This window comes from Papio anubis, chromosome 11 (genome assembly GCF_008728515.1).
Source record: "Papio anubis isolate 15944 chromosome 11, Panubis1.0, whole genome shotgun sequence".
Taxonomy (NCBI): Eukaryota; Metazoa; Chordata; class Mammalia; order Primates; family Cercopithecidae; genus Papio; species Papio anubis.
Window position 1 is genome coordinate 99026680 of NC_044986.1, and position 12354 is coordinate 99039033.

Genomic DNA, 12354 nt, shown 5'->3' on the forward strand with positions numbered 1-12354 from the left:
GTTTAAATTTTTGCCAAATACAGTTCTAATAAATAATGAATTGTAAGTGGCATTTCAATGCCAGAGATGTTAAAATATGAGAAATTGATCATCCTAGGACCATTAAAATACAGTGTTATCTCTAACCTTTAAAACACACCACAAAGTAGGCATAATTGTATTATATTACTTAAAACGTTGTCTTTGTTAAGTAGAAGTAATAATTATAATATCTAACAATTACTGAGCTGTTACATGTGCTAAAATCTCTTCAAAATACTTTGCATAGATTCTCATTGAGGCATCACAGTGATGTTCTGTGAGATAACTGCTGTATTCATCTTCACTTTATTGATGAGAAAATTGAGGCACAGAGAGGTTAAGTGATAGCTAGTAAGTGAAAGACCTTAAAGTAATACTCAAGTCCGAGTTGAACTGAATCCAAAGGCCAAGCTCTTTCTATTCAAATAGGCCACTCTTTCATTAATGTCGTGAGTAATAAGAGCAAATGAATGTTGTACTTTCTTCAGGAGATTATTAAATATTTCTTTTGAAGGCAGATAAAGAGCATGGTATTTAATGTTTACAATTACATAAATCATTGTATGTTTTGAGACAGTGGACTAAACTTTCCTAAAACATCCTCTCACTCTCATAGGACTACTCTACACTGGGCCTGTGCCAACGGCCACGTGGAATTAGTAACACTTCTGGCAGACAGAAATTGTCGACTTGACATCCATGACAGTGAAAACAGGACACCTCCTGTGAAGGTAAGTTGTAGACAGTTCTTTCAGCAGGAGATGGATTTGGTTTAAATACATGGAATAAAATGAATTTGTCTCATTGAAATACAACTAGTTTGTGAAACCTGTGGAATATTTATTTTGATTTCCTAAAATTTGTAATTTACTTCTTACTTTAATACTGACAGGCTCTACAATGCTTGAGGGAGGCTTGTGCAAATATTCTGGTAGATTCTGGTGCCAATCCAAATATTGTAGATGTGTATGGCAACACGGCTCTCCATTATGCTGTTTATAGTGAGAATTTGTCAATGGTGGCAAAACTGCTGTCCCATGGTGCAGACATTGAAGTGAAAAACAAGGTAGACGTTAACCAATGTTCTTTTCAAAATATTTGAAATCCATTTGTTTTAACATTAACATATGTAAGTTTTTTTATATTTGGAAGCTCAAACATTCCTTGAATGAAAACAGTTTGAAAGAAGTTAATTGTCTAAGATTTTACTTTAAATATTTATATTTTTACAAGAACTATTAGAGAGTATGGCTTTTCTGTTCATTTATGATAAATATTTGAATTTGTTAAAGGTAAAACTTTTTCAAATATTCTTTCCCCCCGCCAAGTTTTTTTTTCTTTCCAATTTGTGTAAAACTACAAGAAAGTAAAATTTGCCTCCATAAATTGAGTCACCATGTAAAATTTAGGAGACATGCAGAAATCTGGATGTCCTCTTAAAGGATAAAACCTGGTGTCTCTTGAGCCCATATGACTGTTTGGTATGCTCTGAAGAGGCTCTAGCTTTACACAAAGCATGTGTTTCCAGTTTGCTACTGCACCCACCTAAGCACATCACTCACTCAACGTACCTCTTTTGCCTCTGTCAACATTTCAGTTATCAATTCCTCTCTCATAGTATATTTTGGTAAAGATTTCAAGGTATTCAAGACAGTTGATAGATGTTTATAATATATAGTTTATATTTTACATTAATTCATTAATAATAGGGTTGATTTCTAGAAATTTATAAGATTTTTTAAACGACTTTTCTTTAAATAAACCATAAATTGAGGCAATAATTAATAGCCTACCAACCAAAAACAGTCCAGGACCAGACAGATTCACAGCCGAATTCTACCAGAGGTACAAGGAGGAGTTGGTACCATTCCTTCTGAAACTATTCCAATCAATAGAAAAAGAGGGAATCCTCCCTAACTCATTTTATGAGGCCAATATCATCCTGATACCAAAGCCTGGCAGCAACACAACAAGAAAAAAGAATTTTAGACCAATATCCCTGATGAACATTGATGCAAAAATTCTCAATAAAATACTGGCAAACGGAATCCAGCAGCACATCAAAAAGCTTATCTACCATGATCAAGTGGGCTTCATCCCTGGGATGAAAGGCTGGTTCAACATACACAAATCAATAAACGTAATCCAGCATATAAACAGAACCAAAGACAAAAACCACATGATTATCTCAATAGATGCAGAAAAGGCCTTTGACAAAAATTCGACAGCCCTTCCTGCTAAAAACTCTTAATAAATTCGGTATTGATGGAACGTATCTCAAAATAATAAGAGCTGTTTATGACAAACCCACAGCCAATATCATACTGAATGGGCAAAAACTGGAAGCATTCCCTTTGAAAACTGGCACAAGACAGGGATGCCCTCTCTCACCACTCCTATTCAACATAGTGTTGGAAGTTCTGGCTAGGGCAATCAGGCAAGAGAAAGAAATCAAGGGTATTCAGTTAGGAAAAGAAGAAGTCAAATTGTCCCTGTTTGCAGATGACATGATTGTATATTTAGAATACCCTATCATCTCAGCCCAAAATCTCCTTAAGCTGATAAGAAACTTCAGCAAAGTCTCAGGATACAAAATAAATGTGCAAAAATCACAAGCATTCTTATACACCAGTAACAGACAGAGAGCCAAATCATGAATGAACTTCCATTCACAATTGCTTCAAAGAGAATAAAATACCTAGGAATCCAACTTACAAGGGATGTAAAGGACCTCTTGAAGAAGAACTACAAACCACTGCTTAGTGAAATAAAAGAGGACACGAACAAATGGAAGAACACACCATGCTCATGGATAGGAAGAATCAATATTGTGAAAATGGCCATACTGCCCAAGGTAATTTATAAATTCAATGCCATCCCCATCAAGCTACCAATGACTTTCTTCACAGAATTGGAAAAAAACTGCTTTAAAGTTCATATGGAACCAAAAAAGAGTCCGTATTGCCAAGACAATCCTAAGTCAAAAGAACAAAGCTGGAGGCATCACACTACCTGACTTCAAACTATACTACAAGGCTACAGTAACCAAAACAGCATGATACTGGTACCAAAACAGAGATATAGACCAATGGAACAGAACAGAGCCCTCAGAAATAATACCACACATCTACAGCCATCTGATCTTTGACAAACCTGAGAAAAACAAGAAATTGGGAAAAGATTCCCTATTTAATCAATGGTGCTGGGAAAATTGGCTAGCCATAAGTAGAAAGCTGAATCTGGATCCTTTCCTTACTCCTTATACAAAAATTAATTCAAGATGGATTAGAGACTTAAATGTTAGACCTAATACCATAAAAACCCTAGAAGAAAACCTAGGTAATACCATTCAGGACATAGGCATGGACAAGGACTTCATATCTAAAACACCAAAAGCAACGGCAACAAAAGCCAAACTTGACAAATGGGATCTAATTAAACTAAAGAGCTTCTGCACAGCAAAAGAAACTACCACCAGAGTGAACAGGCAACCTACAGAATGGGAGAAAATTTTTGCAATCTACTCATCTGACAAAGGGCTAATATCCAGAACCTATAAAGAACTCAAACAAATTTACAAGCAAAAAAACAAACAACCCCATCAAAAAGTGGGCAAAGGATATAAACAGACATTTCTCGAAAGAAGACATGCATGCAGCCAACAGACACATGAAAAAATGCTCATCATCACTGGCCATCAGAGAAATGCAAATCAAAACCACAATGAGATACCATCTCACGCCAGTTAGAGTGGCAATCATTAAAAAGTCAGGAAATAACAGGTGCTGGAGAGAATGTGGAGAAATAGGAACACTTTTACACTGTTGGTGGGATTGTAAACTAGTTCAACCATTGTGGAAAACAGTATGGCGATTCCTCAAGGATCTAGAACTAGCAATACCATATGACCCAGCCCTCCCATTACTGGGTATATACCCAAAGGATTATAAATCATGCTGCTATAAAGACACATGCACATGTATGTTTATTGCGGCACTATTCACAATAGCAAAGACTTGGAATCAACCCAAATGTACATCAGTGACAGACTGGATTAAGAAAATGTGGCACATATACACCATGGAATACTATGCAGCCATAAAAAAGGTTGAGTTCGTGTCCTTTGTAGGGACATTGATGCAGCTGGAAACCATCATTCTCAGCAAACTATCGCAAGAACAGAAAACCAAATACCGCATGTTCTCACTCATAGGTGGGAACTGAACAATGAGAACACTTGGACATAGGGTGGACACAGGCTAACACACTGGATTTTATTGGGAATTTTAAATTAATTTCAGCAATAAGTTTCGAGAACAAATTATTTTATTGCTTCACTATTTACTTGAGCATTTAAAAATGTTATCTTGTTAAATCTTTATAATAACCTAGTGAAATAAGGCTCTAAAATTCTCATTTTTAGAAGACGTTGAGCATAAGAGAAGCAACTTGTTCCAGAAAAAATACCTATTGGTTACTGCGCTAGGACTTATTCTGAGTTAAGGACATTTTGCATTATGCCAAGCTAACTGTCGTTAATTTACTGAGTTACCCTGCCCTGAATTCATGAGTAGTTCATCTTACTTTCTTTCTTCTTTAATTAGCAGCTTAATAAGTTCCTAGAGCTTACAAACTTAAAGTCTCTGGAATAAGTAATATTCTGATGTTAGCTCTGATATTGTCTGAAATATTCTAAGAACTTAATACATTTGGTAAATGTTTTCTATATCAGTGTTAAAATAGTAATTTTATTTATTACATTTTTATACATAACATTCATCAACAACTTTTGGAATATAAACAAAAGATAACTAAAAATCCGCAAAATAGCAATCCAGGGAAGACTTCTGATAGTAAACTACTCTTGGTGCTGCTACCATAAGGTTACGGAAATGTTGATCACACAACAGCAATTCAAAAAGCAATGTGGAAATAGGATGTGTTTACATATATACGTGTGTGTGTGTGTATGTATACAGCTTTGATTTAATTTTTTAGTTTATTATTCAGAATAAGTTAGGAATTTAGTTGTAGGTAGTTTATAAGCTCAGAAAATATTATCCAAAAAAAATTTTTTTAATTATGGCCCCTAAAATTTTATATAGTATTTTTGTATAAATAAGTAAAACAATTTTTAAGTTTGTGTATTGTATGTTTCCTCAATTGTCACAACAACTTAAGTTTGTTATAAAATGTATAACCCTTGGTGTGACTGATGAGCTCAGTAATAGGGGATAATCAGGTTATCCAATCTAATGAATTAATATTTTTATAAATAAATTTTATTACATTTAGTAGCTTAGATGCCCTGAATTATAAGCCACAAAGAATAGAACATCTAATAATGAAAAGTATGAATTAATAACAAAAACTGCAGCATTTCAATATTATAACCTATGAAGAAACAATTATTTATGTATTTATTTATTTAATTGTAGAGACAGGTTCTCCTTATGTTGCCCAGGCTGGTCTTGAACTTCTGGGCTCTATTTAATTTTTACAATAAATGGTTTGCATTTAGTAAATGAGAATTAACTACAGTTGAGTCTTGAGCAACATAAGAGTTAGGGTGCCGATCCCCCATGCAGCTGAAAATCTGCTTTATATGAAAATCTGTTTCTTTTGACTCCTCCAAAACTCTGCTAATAGTCAACTGTTGACCTGGAACCTTTCTGAAAGCATAAACAGCCAATTAACACATAGCTTCTATTTCATATGTACTATATACTGTATTCTTACAATAAAGTGAGCTGGAGAAAAGAAACTGTTCTAAGAAAGAAAAAATATATTCACTATTTATTAAGTGAAAGTGAATGATTATACATAAAAGTCTTCATTCTCATTGCCTTCATGTTGAGTAGGCTGGGATAAGGAGGAGGTAGAGGAGAACTTTGTCTTGCTTTCTTGCAGTGGCAAAGGAAAAGAAAAATCTGTCTATTAGTGGGCTCCTACAGTGAAAACCCTTATTCAAGGATCAACTGTGTGACATAGTGACTTGTGTCACAAAAAGGTAAGTATCTTTAGAATTTGGTACTCAAGAATACTTTTCTGGCACCATAAACAAATGTCAACAAGAATTACAACACTTACCCAGGGTGCATTAGCACCAACAGGAGATTATTTTTCAAAGATACCTACTGAGTGCAGAAGTCGGAAAAGCAAATCTTGTTCAGAAGGGCAGGTTATGTTACAGTCTTGTAACAACAGGGTCTCACTATTATCATCTTCATTACCTCTAGGTTGAAACAAATAAGCTACATTTACTTCATTAGAACAAGATGTGTTGTTTATCTGCTGGACAATTAGTGTGTTAATAGTAATTTTGTTACAAAAAGATGCTCTGTTCCTACTGGCCAAAATATTAACATTATAACTATTCAAATAGCTTAACTCTAGGCTCAACAAATTATAATAAAAGTACAAAAATTTTTCACAATAACAAAAATGCTACCGTGATACCTAAATGTGACACAATGCATTGTACAATATGAACTGTATGAGCACTAATTTATTATATATTTATCAAAGAACCTCTATAAGTTAGGTTTTGCAAGTTGCAGGAGACAAATATGGAATACACATAGTCTGGGTCTTTAAGGTGCTCATAATACAGTAAAGCAGTCCCCATTGAATTTCTGCATTTTTCCTACAGATTTTTCTAAAAAATGTTTTTTATTCATTTATCCACTTGTCCACTTAACAAATAAATGCCAGGCATCTTTAAGGTACTAAGCATTGTCCTTGTTATTATCATTGTCATTTTTTATTATTTACTACTTTATTAAAGTACTAAGCATTTTTCTTATTATCATCTTTTTCTAATATTTACTAATTTATTTAGTGTTTACTCTGTGCCAGAAGCCCTTTGGGAGCTTATAATTATTACTTATTATGTCGTTACCATATTCAGTATGTGTCAGACATTTTATATCCAAGGTGAACAATTAAAGCTTTAAAAAAATTGGTAGTGTCCAGGAGTGGTGGCTCACTCCTGTTATCCTAGCATTTTGGGAGGCCAAGGTGAACAGATTTCTTGAGCTCAGGAGTTTGGGACCAGCTTGACTAACATGGTGAAACCCCTCTCTACTACCTATGAAAAATTAGCTGGGCGTGGTGGCACACGCCTGTAATCCCAGCTACTTGGGAGGCTGAGGTAGGAGAATCGCTTGAACCCAGGGGGCGGAGGTTGCAGTGAGCTGATATGGCACCATTGCACTCTAACCTGGGCGACAGAGTGAGGCTCTGTCTCAATAAAACAAAAAACAAAAAACCAAAAAAAAAAACACTAGGAGAAAACTGTCATAGTGTTTAAAGAAAGCATGCAGAATGAGTAGAAGTTTGCCAGATAAAGAATCAGAAGGATGATATTTAGCAGAAGGAAAATTTAATCACATTGTTTGTTTGGCAAAAGGAACATCTGAAGGATGCCTGATGAGTCTGAACCCTGGGCAGAAAGAAGCCTGAATAGGCTGAACACCTGGTGGAGGGAGTGCCTGATGACGCTGCACGCTTGGCGAAGGGAACACCTAACGATGCTGCACCCTTGGTAGAGGGAACATCTGAGATTGTCACATGTCCTACAAAAGAAACATCTACAAAAGCAAGTACAAATGGTGAGATGCTTGAGTGAACTTTGTAGGGTTTATTGGCACTTTGGGTTCCCAAGCGGAAATAGTGTAATATGGGAGTAGTTGGGAATGACTTGAATATCTAGATAAGGGAAGCTTAGGCAACACTTTTTAATAGTATAGAAACAAGTAGATCTTATTCTGTAGATCCCGGAAAAATTCTTACAATAATTCTGGCTGTAAATACTAGATGAACAAACAATGGCTAAAAGCATAGGAACCAAAGTTGTTTTGGTGGTCCAGGGATATCATAGGATTCCACTGTTTGTTTTTTTTTTTTTTTGAGACAGAGTGTCTCATTGTCACCTGGGCTGGAGTGCAATGGCGCGATCTTGGCTCACTGCAACCTCTGCCTCCCGGGTTCAAGCAATTCTCCCGCTTCAGCTTCCCAAGTAGCTGGGATTATAGATATACACCACCACACTCAGCTAATTTTTGTATTTTTAATAGAGGTTTAGAAGAGGTTTCGCCATTTTGGCCAGGCTCGTCTCGAACTCCTGACCTAAACTGATCCACCTCTCTCGGCCTCCCAAAGTGCTGTGATTACCTGCGTGAGCCACCACACCTGGCCTACAGCATCTTTTTAAGAGCAACGTTTTCTTTTTTAATGTGGCCAAGCAATCTCTATATGAAAATGGCCTGACAAAATTGTGTAGTGCCATACTTGCCAACTGTGTGAGCTTGAGTGTGATACTTATTTGACAATACAGTATTTCCTCTGTATGTTTCATTATCTTTAAAAAATAAAAAAAAGGGGCAATTGATAATGTCATATGATTGTCAAATACAATGCGAGTCCTTATTGCTACACTCTACTTGGCAAATTGTACCTGTTGGATGTTTGTTAATATATAAACCTAATCTATACCAAGATAAGCTACAGGAGCATGTTAACAATGTTTACTCGTAAAGCACTTTTAATATATATTTTTTTAAATTATTGAGATGGAGTCTTGCTCTGTCATCCAGGCTGGAGTGCAGTAGCACTGCAAGCTCCGCCTCACGGGTTCAGGCCATTCTCCTGCCTCAGCCTCCGCAGTAGCTGGGACTACAGGCGCCCTCCACCATGCCTGGCTAATTTTTTTTTTTTTTTTTTTTTTTTTTTGAGACAGAGTCTTGCTCTGTCGCCCAGGCTGGAGTGTAGTGGCCGGATCTCAGCTCACTGCAAGCTCCGTCTCCCGAATTTACGCCATTCTCCTGCCTCAGCCTCCCGAGTAGCTGGGACTACAGGCGCCCGCCACCTCGCCCGGCTAGTTTTTTGTATTTTTTAGTAGAGACGGGGTTTCACCGTGTTAGCCAGGATGGTCTGGATCTCCTGACCTCGTGATCCGCCCGTCTCGGCCTCCCAAAGTGCTGGGATTACAGGCTTGAGCCACCGCGCCCAGTCAATTTTTTTGTATTTTTAGTAGAGACGGGGTTTCACCATGTTAAGCCAGAATGGTCTCAATCTCCTGACCCCGCGATCAGCCCGCCTTGGCTTCCCAAAGTGCTGGGATTACAGGCGTGAGCCACCGCGCCCAGCCAGCACTTTGCGTATTTTTACATACTATTCTTCAAGATGCAAAAAACACCATCGAACTGGCTTATTTTAATAGATGTCTTTATATATTATATGATGTCTTCATTCCATAAAAAACCCACCCGATTAAACATGAAATTAATGTACCCAGCTATGAGGCTACCGCATTCTTTAACGCAAGAAGAACGAGAAAATACATGAATCAGGGAACTGCAATTACCTACTTGCTGGTCTATTTCCTCATTAGAGTGAATTTTTTCAGGACTAAATTGCATTTCCGTATCTCTAACGCTTACCCTCTATCTCACTGGCTCTGTGTGTTTCAGTGCATGCGTTGAATGCTTAATTATATCACTTAATTTCCGTTAGAAACACGCTGTCTCTTAGCCCCAGAACAGCACCAGTAGATCTGGCCTTGGAGCTCAGAAAAGGTCTTTCTAACCCATGAGGGGTACTAATCCTGTACAGACCCCGATATCTCCCGGGCTGGGTACACGCAGGTTCACACCCAGGTGTGAGCAAGATTGCCAAAGTATACCTGCAAGGCGTTCGGAGAAGAGTCCAAAGTCGAGAAAACGGACTAATTTAGCTAATTTCACAACAGCCCTGATCCTGGTCGGACTTGTTCCTAGGAAGATGCGAGAGGCTGGCACTTCCTTCAAGAACAGATTGCAAAAGGCAGCCGAGCTCGGCGTGGCAGGTCACCGCCAAGAGAAGCCAATGCGGAAACCGTCGCCTCCGGCTTAGGCCGCCGAGTGGCAACCAGATTGTCTTGAGTCATGTTTCTGCCTAAACAGGCAGAACAAAAGAGTTAGTGGCTGCAAGGGTGGAGCGCGATGCTACTTCTTGCGAATAAATGGTCCCCACTGGGACATTTTTGCTATGATTGCAGGCGTGGCCAGTACCCTTTGCGTGGCTTCGAGGAAGGGGTGGGGATAGGAGGTTTGCCCCGAAGAAGATCACGCTCAGGGGTGATCTCTTGAACCCAGGAGTCTGAGACCAGCCTGGGTAGTGTGGCAAAACCCTGTTTCTACAAAAAAATTCAAAACTAAGCCAGGTGTGGTGGCATGCACCTGTAATCCCAGCTACTCAGGAGGCTGAAGTGAGAGGATCCCTTGAGCCTAAGAGGTGGAGGTTGCAGTGAGCTGCTGGAATCCAGCCTGGGCGACAGAGCCAGACCTTGTCTCAAAAGAAAAAAAATATATATTAGCTGGGCACATGGCTCATACCTGTAATCTCAGTACTTTGGGAGGCAAAGAGGGGAGGATCGCTGGATCCCAGGAGTTTGAGACCAGGCTGGGCAGCATAGCAAGACTTCATCTCTACAAAATAATAATAATAAAAAAAATAGCCAGACCTGGTGGTGCACACCTGTTTTCTTTCCCTCCGTAGCACTTATCTCCTGATATTCCATATAACTTATTTGTTTTGTTAATTTGTCTCTCCTACCAGAAGTAAGCATCATGGGGACACAATTATTTTTCCCGGTTTTTTTTGTTTTTTGTTTTTTGTTTTTTTTCCATCACTGTGCCCTTAGCACTTAGAATAGTGTCTGGCACACACTGAGCACCTAAGTACTCAATAAATATTTGTTGAATGAATGAACTCTGCAGGGAAAAACAGGTACAAAACTGATGAGGCAAGGGTGGGAGTAAGATGGCTTAATGAAGATCATTTTGTATCACTTTGATTTTGAACTATAGGACTGCATTACCAATATATTTTTAAATTAAGGAAACCACAGATGGAATGTAAAATTTTTGTCTTTATTGAAAAAATATTTTTGCTGCCGGGGTTAATAAAATCACTATATGCCTTGACTTCCATCTGGAATCTTGTTGTACTGTTGTACTGAAAACAGGCTCGATTTTAGATTGGAGGAGTGGGGGGACAGGAAGGGTAGGAAGAGAAATACATTTTGTCTTCTAGCAAATACGTTAGAGACACAGAAGTGATTAAAATGTGGTCCCTGGCCTCCAGGAGCTCAATGACTAGTAGTTAGATCAATCAATATTTAACATTCAATATAATACTAATGTACTCAGAATATCATTCACGCTTATTCATATACATACATATGATATTCCAATTTGAGCAATTATAAACATTGCAAATTTTTCTATTTATTATTTACTGCTGCATAAAAAAAGCAACCGTGTTCCTTTTTCTCTTCAGTCAAAATTCAGAATAAGAGAACACACAGTAGATAGACAGAGATTAAAATATCAGCTTACTGCTGATAAAAGCTAGCCGGGAGAATATGGCTCAGGTGGTAGATAAAGAGGCACGATGATACGTTACATGCAAATGAATATCAATCATCTGTTGGAGTAAAATAAAAACTGTACTAACAGTCATGCAAAGATTCAGAGAATATATCACCTATCTACCCTGTTTGGTCAAAACACTTAAGAAAGTAATCAAGACAGAGACTTGAAGATGGAACCATTAGAAAAGGATGGTGGTAAGCAGAGAAATGACTCCAAGTGGGGGATGGGGAAGTGTCAAATGCAAAGACACTTTAAACAGAGGAGATGTACTTCAAGGGAAAAACTGATAATCTAAAGTTTAAAATATTTAACTATCTTAGCAAAATCTAGCAGCTATGTAACTAGATGCAACACATGAAAATATTCTAAAGGTCTCATCTTACTGGGATGAAGGGGAAAGCAATGGACAAATAGAATCTTAGTGAGGAAAAATATCTAAAAACTTGTTTACCCATGAAAGTGGAAAATAAAGAAGATAACTATCAGTGGAATTGTTGACGTGTTTTTCAGTCAAGTTTCCAAATCAACATGGCGGATAAGTGGAATGAGAAGTGGGTACACGCAAAAAAGGGACCAACGAGGAGAGGTAACCTTGATTATGACAGCCCACTGTCATGGTAACTAGTCCATTCCCATGAGAACTAACCCTGAAAGACATTAATCCATTTTAAAGACCTAATCACCTCTTAAACCACCTCCCAGCACTGCCACATTGGGAACCAAGACTAAATATTAATTGTGGAAGGGTCAATCCATATTCAGAGCATAGTACTCCACATCTTTATCTTTTCACAGCTTCATAGTTCATTTCCTTGTTATTTTTTTGTTTCTGTTTTTGTTTTTCTTTTTTTGAGACAGAGTCTCGATCTGTTGCCCAGGCTGGAGTACAGTGGCACAATCTCACCTCCCGACAACC

The 12354-nt window shown here is 37.8% G+C and overlaps 1 long non-coding RNA gene across 2 annotated transcripts; it reads left to right on the forward strand.

The window, feature by feature from the left end:
* Positions 1 to 567: 567 nt before the first annotated feature.
* On the forward strand, positions 568 to 7609 carry LOC103887388. 2 transcript variants are annotated; one of them, XR_004177067.1, is made up of 3 exons: positions 568 to 752; positions 5932 to 6031; positions 7433 to 7609. It is a non-coding gene; the product is annotated as an uncharacterized LOC103887388 (long non-coding RNA). The 2 variants fall into 2 exon arrangements; XR_002524207.2 differs by lacking the exon at positions 568 to 752 and adding an exon at positions 1004 to 1087.
* Positions 7610 to 12354: the final 4745 nt, after the last annotated feature.